Genomic DNA, 11,689 nt, shown 5'->3' with positions numbered 1-11,689 from the left:
AAGCAATTTATATGAAGATAGAAAAGCAAATTCTTGGTGAATAAATGTTTTCTGGGCCCCCTTTAAAAATGGGACACAGAGAGGACTTTGACCAAAGGACCTTGCTAGGTTCCTCCCTGTTGATTACAGATAATGTATATTTAACTATAGTTATCTGTGATGATAATTCGTTTAGACAGTAAGGGGGGAGGTCAAAGATTTTTTCTGAGTCTTTCTTTCTTAAAAATCACCAGCTTAAAATAGTCAACATCCCAAAGAGGCATATTTTGTGACGGCAAACTCTGCTCCCCCTCAGAACCAAATATGTAGGAGACACATTCAAGATGCAGACATGACACATTGTTGGTGGGATAAAAATAAAGAATGATGAAAATTCTGAGGGAAAAAAAAATAGGGGGTATAGCTTCACCCTTATGGACAAGCAGTTACATTATTAAAATCCCCAGGGTTACATACACAGCTTCCATGGTAGCTATACAAAAGTCACCACATTGTTCTTTACGCAGTGGCTAGGTCTATTCAGAAGGGTAAGTGTAAGAAAATATTTCTAGGAATCGTATAATACAAATCAACCTGTGACCATATTTTTCTGGAATAAATTCTTCCCTTTCTGCTCAGAACAATGCTTGACATACAGCAAGCATTTAATAAATATTTTGGAATAAGTAATAGAAAGTATAAATGACTCCAGGATTAGAAGATGGCGGAGTCCTGAAGAGACTCAAATTAAATTCAGTACAATCTCAGGAATTTGGTAATTCCTAAGAGATGTGAAAGAGAGACAGCCTATTTGAAACCCACATTGTGACATCCTGATTATCCAATTAACCTGAAGACTGATACAACAGATTTGTTTGTAAGAAAGTTCCTAAGGAAATCAATTATGTTGTTGTATCTTTTGCCTATTTTCTGCTTTAATAAAAAACTACAAATGTTCAAGAATAAAGAGGTAATAGTCTACAGGTGAGATTAAACCTCTTTCCTTTCGACCCTCATAATGACATACTGGTGAATGCCAACTCCCTTCCATGGCTAGGAGCCCTTAAGATTCATGTTCTGTTGAGCATCATGAGAAGGAATGTTATTGAACTTCATTTGGGCCAGTCACCTGCAGCAGTAACTTGTAGGCAATCCAAGGATGAGTTGCAGAGCCTGTCTCTCAACCCAGGTAGTAATGCCTACTGCCCTTCTCAAAGAACATAAAGGAGATGTCTCTGTTGTGGCAACTTAATAGATCCTATAGTCCCTAGGCATTTTGGTAACTGTTTGATATAATAATTGTGTCTCATAAAAATACATTTTATACAGTAATACCCCAGCCTGCTGTGCTCCTTCACTTCAAAATAACTTACAGCTACTAGATTCCCCTGTACAATATGGGTCCACAGCAGTCATAAAGTTGTCATCAAGAGGTGATGATACACCACTTTGCATTGTTGTAACTGCCTTTTTTGTATTATAACTGTTTGCAACTTTATGAGGTCTTCATAAATATGATCAATTGCAATAATAAAGTTGTGAGGCATTTGTGGCAGCTTATTTTTCTTGGCCTCAAATAGGAGCTGCCTGTCTTGTTGGTCTAATATCTGTGATTGTATCGTTCACAGACATAGAGCTCTGGGTGATGAGAGGACCAACCAAATTAGCTTCTGGAGTTGCACCCTGACTTCAAGGCACTTCCAGTAGTCTATTCATGGAACTGTAAACCTATCAAGTTCAAGCAAGAGAGGGATGACTTCTGTGTCCTACATAAACTGGGAGAGACAAGTCAAAAACTACATATAGGGTCATCGTTTCCAGTTTTGGGAAGTTATAGATCTTATTTTGTTATTATAGTGATTGACAAATTATTGTCTTTCATCACACAAATAACATATGATAATATGTCCATTTACCTAAAAATAAGAAAACATACTTGTTGGCAACAATAGTAAAATCATAAAAAAAGATGCCTTTAAACAATAAGACTGCTCTACGAGTTACAGGGAGATATGTAGCCTAATTATTTTTTTAAGTAAATAATTTTCATGATAGCTGAAGTGTTGCATATGATTAACAAAGTGGAGATGCCTTACCATATTTTTACAGTGACCTGAACACTAGTCTCCAAGCATTACACCCACAGTACGATAAAAGCCACACAAAGACCAAATGCCACTTTTTGTACTATTTCAGTTATTTATTTTTCAAGGTTTTTTTCCAGAAAATTATGGACTTTTTTCTCCTGAAATACTTCACCACAAACCTATTTCAAATATTTATAAAACAGAAAAGTAAGTTCCATTGGGCCAGATTATTTATACTGATTCATCCAGAAATAAATTAATTTTATCAATAAATAATTGCATAAACTAATCAAACTCATTCATTTGAATAGTATCTAAATTTTTAATTGATAATTTAAATATAAAAGTTAATGTTTTTATAAAGTCATGTATTTCAGGTTTTTATACAAAATATTACACACAGTGGCATTAATTTATTTTGTTAATTGTTGCAAATATTAAGCTGCAGTTTAATTAAATGATTACAAATTAGGAAAGAAACAATGGACACAAATTTTTATAGGTTTTCACAGATCAAGAAAAATATTGGCTGTCTGCAAAATATCTATACTAATAATATACTTTCTTTACTATGCCTTTGCTTTTGTAGCATATAGTGTAGAAATAAATTTAAGTAAATTAAATACTGTGCTTTCAATTATGTACCTATTTTATGTCTCGCAACAGCAAATTATTTTCACAGGAAGTCACAAAATTAATAAGCACTTTATACCCTCAAAAAGCAACATGGTTTTGACTTATTTTGTTTTCATTAACCATTCAATTAATTAATTTATGATAAGGATGATAAAAATAGGTACCCTTTTTAATTAGAAATATTTAATGTGTCAGTAAGTTGCCTCCAGATTACTAAAGTAGGACTTCCCAAATAATTCTCTGATTCCTGGGGGAATACTGATACCACACAGTTACAAGATTAAGCCAGAAATCCTAGGATATCCCAATATTTATAAGGTCAAGTATGTAAGAACTCTGTTTAGGATGATGTGAGCTATTTAATTTCTGTCATGTCTATTGTGAAATGTAGAAAACATGTCTAAGGAACTGTGGTGTTTTCATACAATACAGCAAACTTCGGTGGTAAAGAATGTTGGATTCTAGAGTGAAGCCTTGGGTTCAAGTCCTAACTCTGCTCCTTACTCACTGGGCGCTACTTGCAAAAAGAAAGATTAGGGCACAAATTAGGAAAAAGTGTTCTGCTCCGTCCATTTAACCAGCAGGGAATGGAATACTTTGAGAAGCAATACATTTTCCATTACTGAAGGTGCATAATAAATGAGTAATCATCCATAAAAGATATTGAAGCAAGAATAAAAGCATCACGTGGCTGGAGATGATTCCCTGTCTCATAGAGGTTCTCTTATTATTAGAAACACAGAGATCCCCAACCCATCCCTTAATCATCTCTCTTTCCTCATCACTTTCATCTCATGTACTCTACATACTGAAGTCCTGCTATTCCAAATTATCAAATTATTTTAATAGATAGTAACTCTAAAGGTGGAGGGCAAGTATGGGATAGTGAAAAATCACTGCATTTTACATCATTTTATGAAATATAGACTTTCACAATCACTGTCAAAAGACAATTTAGCAATACTTAATTCTTATTTTAATTAGCTCTATAGAGTATGCTCCTTCATAAGCTCTACAAGTTCAAGAATGAAGATGATTTGGAGACAATCCAAGAAGAAGCAGTGAAAATGATTAAGATGTTGGGAAATTGGCTCTTATTAAAAAAGAAAGAATCAGATTGACTGAGTGATGGCAATACATGTTTTCATGTAAAATTCAAATGTATGCGTACGGTATATGATTACTTTCTTCTTGATAGTCCATAAAGACAGACAAAGTAGAGATGGGATTAAGTTGATTCAAAATTGTAATTATACACTATTTTTTTAAAATGTGACATAAAAGTTAGACATCAGAAAAAACAAAGTAGGATAGTAGTTTTCTCTATCTTTTTAAAAAAGGATTACTTTCAAGAGCAAATATATCATTCACTACATGACAGAGACACTGGAAGCAGTAAAAATTAACATTTTAGGAGCTCTCTCCAAGTGAAGAGCAATTAAATGCAAAAACTAAAAAAGTCTCCCCTAAAATTATAATTATAATTATATTACTCAATAACTTAATACAACTGTAGAGAACGGTGTGTGCTCTGTGTTTTGAGCCTACGCTTACCTGAATGAACATTTAATATGTATATGGGTTTGTGAGTAAACACTGATAAAAATAGTACCGGAAGTCAAAATCGGTAGCCCTGATGACATTTCAGCTTTAAGACGTGTTTTCGTCCCTCCACAAATTAATCACAACATAACTTTACATTTAAATTAAATATAAACATTTCAAACTTTGAGGATTTCACATAAAAGTGTAGGTTTCTGTAATCTATGGGGAAATAAAAAACCTGTAGAAGATGACTGTGGGTTTGCACCCTCGCTTAAAACTCAACGGGTGGAGTTTTACCGTAACCTGTATGCCTTTGAGATTGATCTCATGGGTGTTTGCTCAGCATGATTTTCTCCATCCCCTATTGTTGAATAGATTCCTATTATATACCAAAGCCTCACATGAATCATTATTCATCATCTTAGAGCAGTTCAATTTTATTAATTTATCTATTTGATCTTGTATTCATTTATGGAAATTCCTGATATAGAACATTTTGTGCTTTCACATAGCCTATAAGAGAATTCAGCAACAATTCCATTTGTATTGGGCATATATTGGGAAGTTCTTGTCATTAGATACTTACTTATGGATGAAAAAAAAAATTCCAAAAGGTCAGTTGAAATAGATTAGAATTTGAATCATGGTGAGATTAGGATTACCATACTGCTGGAACCTGACAAATCATGTGGATTAATTATCAAACTGGCGTTTATTACCAGTCATTCTAAGGTCTTACAGCAACTAGGATAAATCATGCCGTGAGCCTTCCCTCGCATGTTTTTATTATTGTTTTCCCCTGATTTTAATCTACTGAATAAATTACATTAGAAAATTCAGAACAAACAAATGTATAAAAAGAGAGAAAAATGCCAAACACCTCTTGTTTTTATTTATTTTATTTTTCAACAACATTCATATATTAAACCTTATCATGGTAATGTGGTTTTAATTTCATGGTTGCATTATCTATGTTTTTAAAACTTACTATTCTTTCAGTACTTAATTAGCAAATATTTAATGGGCAATTACTATGTCACATCATCGTCTAGGTACCGAGCATAAAAGCATAAATAAACCACTATCTTCATTCAACTTGAATTCATTCTAGTCCACATGCAGTCGGCATGACAGATAAGTCAATTATGCAATACATTAGATAGCTTAAGTGCAGAAGAGAAAAACAACTAACAAAAGGAAAGGTGATATAAAATACAAAAGCAAGAATTAAAACTTTACAGAAGCTGGCCAGGAAATAAGTTAACTTTTAATATGAAACTAACTTTTGAATCACAATCTGATGGAATTGAAGGGGTTAGTTGCACAAGGAGTATCTACTTATGTACTTGTTCAATATTGCTACAGATTATATCATTTTTACCATTTTTATCACACTGATTTACCAAATTGAGCACTGCAATTCAATTTACAATGCATTTCTGGAATTTGATATTCTTGCAAAATGTTTCAATTGAAAAAACACAAAAATGTATGTTAACCTGGCTGATGGTAAGGTGAGTAAATACATATGCAAAAGTTCTTTGAGCTGTGTGTCTACGATGTGTGTACTTTAAGTTATGCATGCTACATCTCAATTAAAAATAAAACAATAACTAGTATTACTACTTGTATATCCCCATTATATCCTTTACTATCACCATGTACTCTGACAACTACCCCATCCAGCAGTTTCATTTTGACCATTTATCATCTCTTGTTATATTTAATATCTATTTAAAAATCTTTGAAATTGGCAAGGCTAACCCCAATTTACAGAATAGCATGTTGAGATCTAGATATGTGAAGCAACTTGCCCAAAGTAACACATACTGGGCATCTCTGGGAATATAGTAGTGAAAAATAAAGATGAATCTCTTCACAGATCCTAAATGTAGTGGGTGAGACAGATATTAAAAGTTTTGTTAATAAACGCTTTTTAGTTTGTTACTATATTTCTTATATGACTGTGACACATTTCCATGTGTTTTCCCCTCACTCAGGGTAGTGAGAAATAACTACCTAAGGCAGTGATTCTCAATCTTTTTTCATCTGCTGACACTTTAGAACTCTTAAATTTATTGAGAATTTCAAGGAACTTTGGTTTATATAAGCTGCATATAGGGATATTTACCACACTAGGAATTAAAACTAGTAAAATTTAAATGTATGTATACAATATTTTTGTATGTATACGAAATGTATGTATGAGATATTTTTTTAAGAAATTCATTTTAAAATAATGCTATAATCTATTACACGCTGACAAAAATAAGCTATTTTAGCTAAAAGTGCCTGCATTTTCCAAAACAATAACTGTGAAAATAGTGACATTGCTTTATATTTTTGTAAATTTCTTTGATATCAGGTTTCTGAATTCTCTGGAGTCAAAAGTCAATTTATTTGCTGTTTTGAGGGGAAAAGGCTATAGTGTCAAGGGAAATCTGGTGACTCAGTCATTAGAAGAAATCTGTTATATAATCACCCACATCATCTTAGATGTGTCTCATAAACACTTGGGAGACATTTAATTTAAAATAACAGATTCAATTTATATCCTCAAGCTCCCTCTGTAATGTGAAGCTTGTATGTGTCATTTTGCAAAATGAAGATATTTTGGGGGTTTCTTCCCACTGCTCACACCTGCAATACTGAGCCTATCTGGGAAGGTCTATAAGATGGTTACTGCTCCTTGAGAAGCAGAGATCTTAGAATAAAAGCAGAGGGTGAAGGAATTTGGATTAAATGACGGGCCTTAGAACAGTGGAATGTAAGCCCTTTAACAACCAGGAGTGAGAAGCACTTTAACCTGAAAGGATGCTTACATGGCAGAGAATTCACGAGTAGGTAGAATGGTGCCTGTGATCAACCTGAGTTTGATTTGAGGGGTCCGTGGTCATGGTCTCTTCAAATACAGGTCTAAACACACCTTGCACTCAGTTATCACTTCATACAGTTAGAAGTTTACCTGAAATTCTTATGCTTTTTAAATATGTTATGTACCTGCTCAGATGTTCTACCTTTCCTCCCCGTTTTGGGCTCTATTTATTCAGTTCAGCCAGGTGCATTTATAAATTATAAGTGTATTTCTAATAATCATTTATAAAATAGGCAGCATTTTCAGAGTGATAGGGGTACTTTTTTGTGTTTTATTCATATAGATGTCCTTTTCTAATTTATCTTATTTATAAAACATTGAGGTCTCTTCAAGTCAGGTTGTCAAATCACTATTTTTCAAAACAAAACCCAAAACGTTTCTAACAATATGGTAATGACACCATGTATCATTATATATTCTATAATCGAGTATAACCCTATATTTTAGGTGTCTTAAAAAGTATAATTCAATGAAATGAATATCCTTTAAACCATCTGTCTGTCAGTTGTTCTTGCTATAAAAATGATAAAACTTTACTAAGCAAAAGCAATTGAATATGTACTAATTATGTTAATAAACATAAAAACACACAATAGGAAACAATGGAAAAGAAGAAAACAAGAAAAACAAACAGATAAGTGCAAAATGTATTATGCTAAATGTAAATTGATTTCAGTAGTGTCAAAACCTATGTTTTGCTAGTTCTCCAAATTTTATACTTTGTTTTATGGCCTTAGCTAAGTCAAGTTTTCTTCTGGTTTTCAAAAATTCCCTCAGATTTCTTGCTAAATATATTCATAATTGTCCTCTCATAATTCTTTTTTCTTTGTTTTTTGTTTTTTGGGATATTGCAAATGAGAGTTTTTCTTCATAATTTGTAACTGATTATCACTGGCATATAGGAAAGACAATTATTGAGAGAAAATTATTTCTCATTAGTTATGTCAGTGAATTATAAATTTGAATTTTTCAAGCCCCTTTTGTTGGGCTCAAGATAAGCAATGATATTACCAGCAAATAAGAAAAATTTGCCTAACTATTGTGACTTTTGTTGTTTTGAATGGCTTAGTTTACTACCTAGCACTTCCAAAATTACGTTAAATAACAGGGGATGTATAAATAGGAAATATTTTGTTAGAGGCTAATTTTGTTTCTCTCAATTTTTTTTTCGTAAAATTAAGAGAATGTGGCCCCTCAGTTAAAAATATCAAACTGCACAGAAGGTGATAAATAAATTCAATGCTCACTCTACCCATTCCCTATAGATCTTTCTTCATAAGTAATTGACACACACACACCCTTTTTGTGGCCTTTTAGAATATTTTTATAGGTTATCTTTTTTTTTTCACTTTCTCAAATAAAGAAAAAAATATTACAAATTTAGTATAGTGTACTCTAATTGCCTTTTCCCCTTCCATGAATATTCCAGAGGCAGCCAAATGTAGCATGACAAGCAGTAGCTCTGGACCCACAGAGCTAGGACATTTTTCTCAATACTGTATCCTATGAACCCTCATCTTTGTATCTCCCTACCCACCTAGTTGTGTAGAGAGTTAAATAAATTATACATATCTTAAGTATGAGAATTAACTGAATTAATACATACAATATGCTTGGAAGTGCACCTGCCACCAAGTAAGCACTCTAAGAGCTAGCTAGCTACATTTATCAGTTCTCATTAATATTGCTGAAGTTCTATTTAATGAGTAAAGACTCAATTCAATTATGTTTCTTCTCAATATATTTAAATGCTCTCTTTTTACTGCCAAATAGGTAGTATCAGAGATTATCCTTACTTCCTGGATTAATCATACACTAAACCATTCTTCTACAAACTAGAGTTTGTATACCCACTAGAGGAGGTATGAAAGATAATCCATTGGAGTTTCTAAAGCCAATATTACAGTTCATAATTACTTTCTGCCTGAAAAGTAGGAAAGAAATTCAGACTTATTAATATTTGATGTGGGATTTGATCTGCTGCCCATAGTTTTTCAGAGCATCAGGAGGACCCCAAGACGTTATGGGATGCAAAGACATAGGTACTCTGAAGGGAAATTTCCCACCACTGAGCTGTTTAACAATGAGACTCATAAAGGAGAACATATGGTCAAAAGAATTGACAGATTTGTCATCTCTTTGTTAAGACCAAACCTCAAAAATTGAGAGAGGGCATGCAAACATTCTGTCAAAGAAACTTTTTTTTTCTTTTTTCTTTTTTTTTTTTTTTTAGAGGAAAGCACAAGCACAGTTCCCCAGTACCACAAATAATGCAAGTGAGTTTCCCACATATGGGAAAAAAAATCACAAAGTTTAGCACATTCTGAGTGCAATGGAAGAAACTTCTCAGTGAAGATAAATATTAATAACACAAGCAGGAGAGAATGAGGGGAAAACGACCAAGCTGACACTTCTACTCATAGTGTGAATTCTAGCTCAGCCTCATTATTAGGAAATAATGATGACAATATACTCTGAATGGAAGATGAAACTTCTGAGGGTATTAATACTATTATTAGGATGAACTTTTACATGAGCATCTAACAGGGCCAGAGATAGATGCTAATGGCCATGTGAAGTCGGTGGATTAGTTAGGATTTATCAACTAACTACCCATCCAGCTCACAAAGACCAAATTCTATAATTCAGTCACCAATTTCTAGATCATATGATACTCAGCTGGATAAAAATGATGGTGCTTCTCTTCCAATGTCACCCATAATAGCAAAAGACAAAACAGCTTATGTATTTGGGTAAACCCTTGATCTTTCTGCCATTGTGATAATGGTTGAAATAATACATAGAGAAAATATGATGACAAATGATGATCTATTCATTTATTTTAGCAAATACTGTTAGAAGAATCATAGAAAACACAGCTAAAGACTAAAAGAAACAAGTGTTAGAATTATACAAATGAAGAATTGGGGGATATTTGTTCTACAGTTGAATAAAAGTACAGAGGTTTATAACATGGTTCTGCTTAAAGTATTCAGTTAATAAATTTCAATAATAGATTTCACAAAGAACTACATTTTTTTAGCACTAAAGAGAAGATTCACAGTGGAAATATATTCTCAGTAGTAAGTCACTTCATTAAGCATTACAAAAACTTTTATGATAAAAACTGGGTACTTTTAACTATAAATAAAGCAAGTTGAAGAAACTATTAGAACTATTCTGGGCGAGCAATAAAAAGATTGTCGCATATGTGAAATTTATTATAGTCAAGCCATTATAAGAATAAAGATGAAGTCAGAAAGATACAAAGTGTTAGAGGCTATTACAGAAAACAGATAAGTTTATAAAATTAAAACTTGCTAAATATAATCTATAGTACTGTGAAATGAGGTGGGGATGACCATAAAAATCTTTTCTATAGCACAAAGTTTACTGATATGTCATGGCGAAGTTCAAAAAAATGCTCTTAAACGTAAAATAAGCTGGCCTTTTTTTTTTCTTTAATAAAGACCCACGCTCCAAATTTGTCTTCTTTTACTGAATTGACATTCCTATATTCTACTAGAGAATTTTTTAAAATATTCATTTGGGAATCATTTTAGATCACATAAAAGACGAAAACACAGTACAGAGAGCTTATGTATACCTTCACTCAGGGTCTCTTAATGATAACATTTTACACAACGTTAGTATAATTATCAAAACAATGAAATAAATCTTGGTACCATAGTGTTGACTAAACTATAGACATTATTTGAATTTCACATTTTTTTCCCATTTTCCCATTTGTCGGTTCCAGCATTTAATCCAGGATCTCACATTGCTTTTAGTTTTTAATGTCTCCTTAGATTCCTATAATCCATAATGTTACTTGTCTTTCCTTGTTCTTCATGTCCTTGACATTTATATTAAATATTAGTCAGTTTGGGTTAGGCTTATGTGTTCTTGCGATTAGAATACTATTATGGATTTTTATCAAGACTACAATACAAGCGATGTGGTGTCTTTTTCAGTGCAGAATATCAGGGACATATAAGGTCAATGTGGCTTATTAGGGTGATGTTTACTCTGACCACCTAGTTAAAGTGATATCTGCTACGTTTCCCCACTGTAATGTTAGAATTTTTTCCCTTTGTAATAGCTAAATATTACTTTATTTACTTTGAGACTGTGTAGATATGCTTTTTGTCCTCTCATTTTTGCCTACTGATTTTGGTATTTGTCAGTGGATCTTGCTTACAACAATTATCGCTGTGTTGTACCCATAATGATGATTTTTCATTTCCCTTTTATATAACTGAAATCCTTCTGTAAGGAAGAGTTCTCTCTTCTCTCTCATTTGTTCATTTATTTACTCATTTATTCATATCAGTATGAACTCATAGAAATTTATTTATCTATGGGTTATAATCCAATATTATCGCTATTTAATTTGTTGCTCAAATTGCTCCAACTTTGAAACATTCAGCTCATTTAACTCATTCAGGTTGTCTGTGGTGCAGTTTTGACATGCCCTCACATTTTTCTAGCACTTCGTAATTCCTAGAAGAGATATTTGCAAATAATAACACTCATCTAATCTGCTCTTTTAAGTTAAAAGTGACAT

At 32.7% G+C, this 11,689-nt stretch overlaps 1 pseudogene; it reads right to left on the bottom strand.

Moving 5' to 3' along the window:
* Positions 1-9,353: 9,353 nt before the first annotated feature.
* LOC117033487 (uncharacterized) lies at positions 9,354-9,508 on the bottom strand (annotated as a pseudogene).
* Between the last annotated feature and the right edge of the window lie 2,181 nt (positions 9,509-11,689).

The sequence above is a fragment of the Rhinolophus ferrumequinum genome, chromosome 13 (genome assembly GCF_004115265.2).
Source record: "Rhinolophus ferrumequinum isolate MPI-CBG mRhiFer1 chromosome 13, mRhiFer1_v1.p, whole genome shotgun sequence".
NCBI lineage: Eukaryota > Metazoa > Chordata > Mammalia > Chiroptera > Rhinolophidae > Rhinolophus > Rhinolophus ferrumequinum.
The sequence above is the reverse complement of the archived record's forward strand: the minus strand, read 5'-3'. Positions and strand labels throughout refer to the sequence as shown.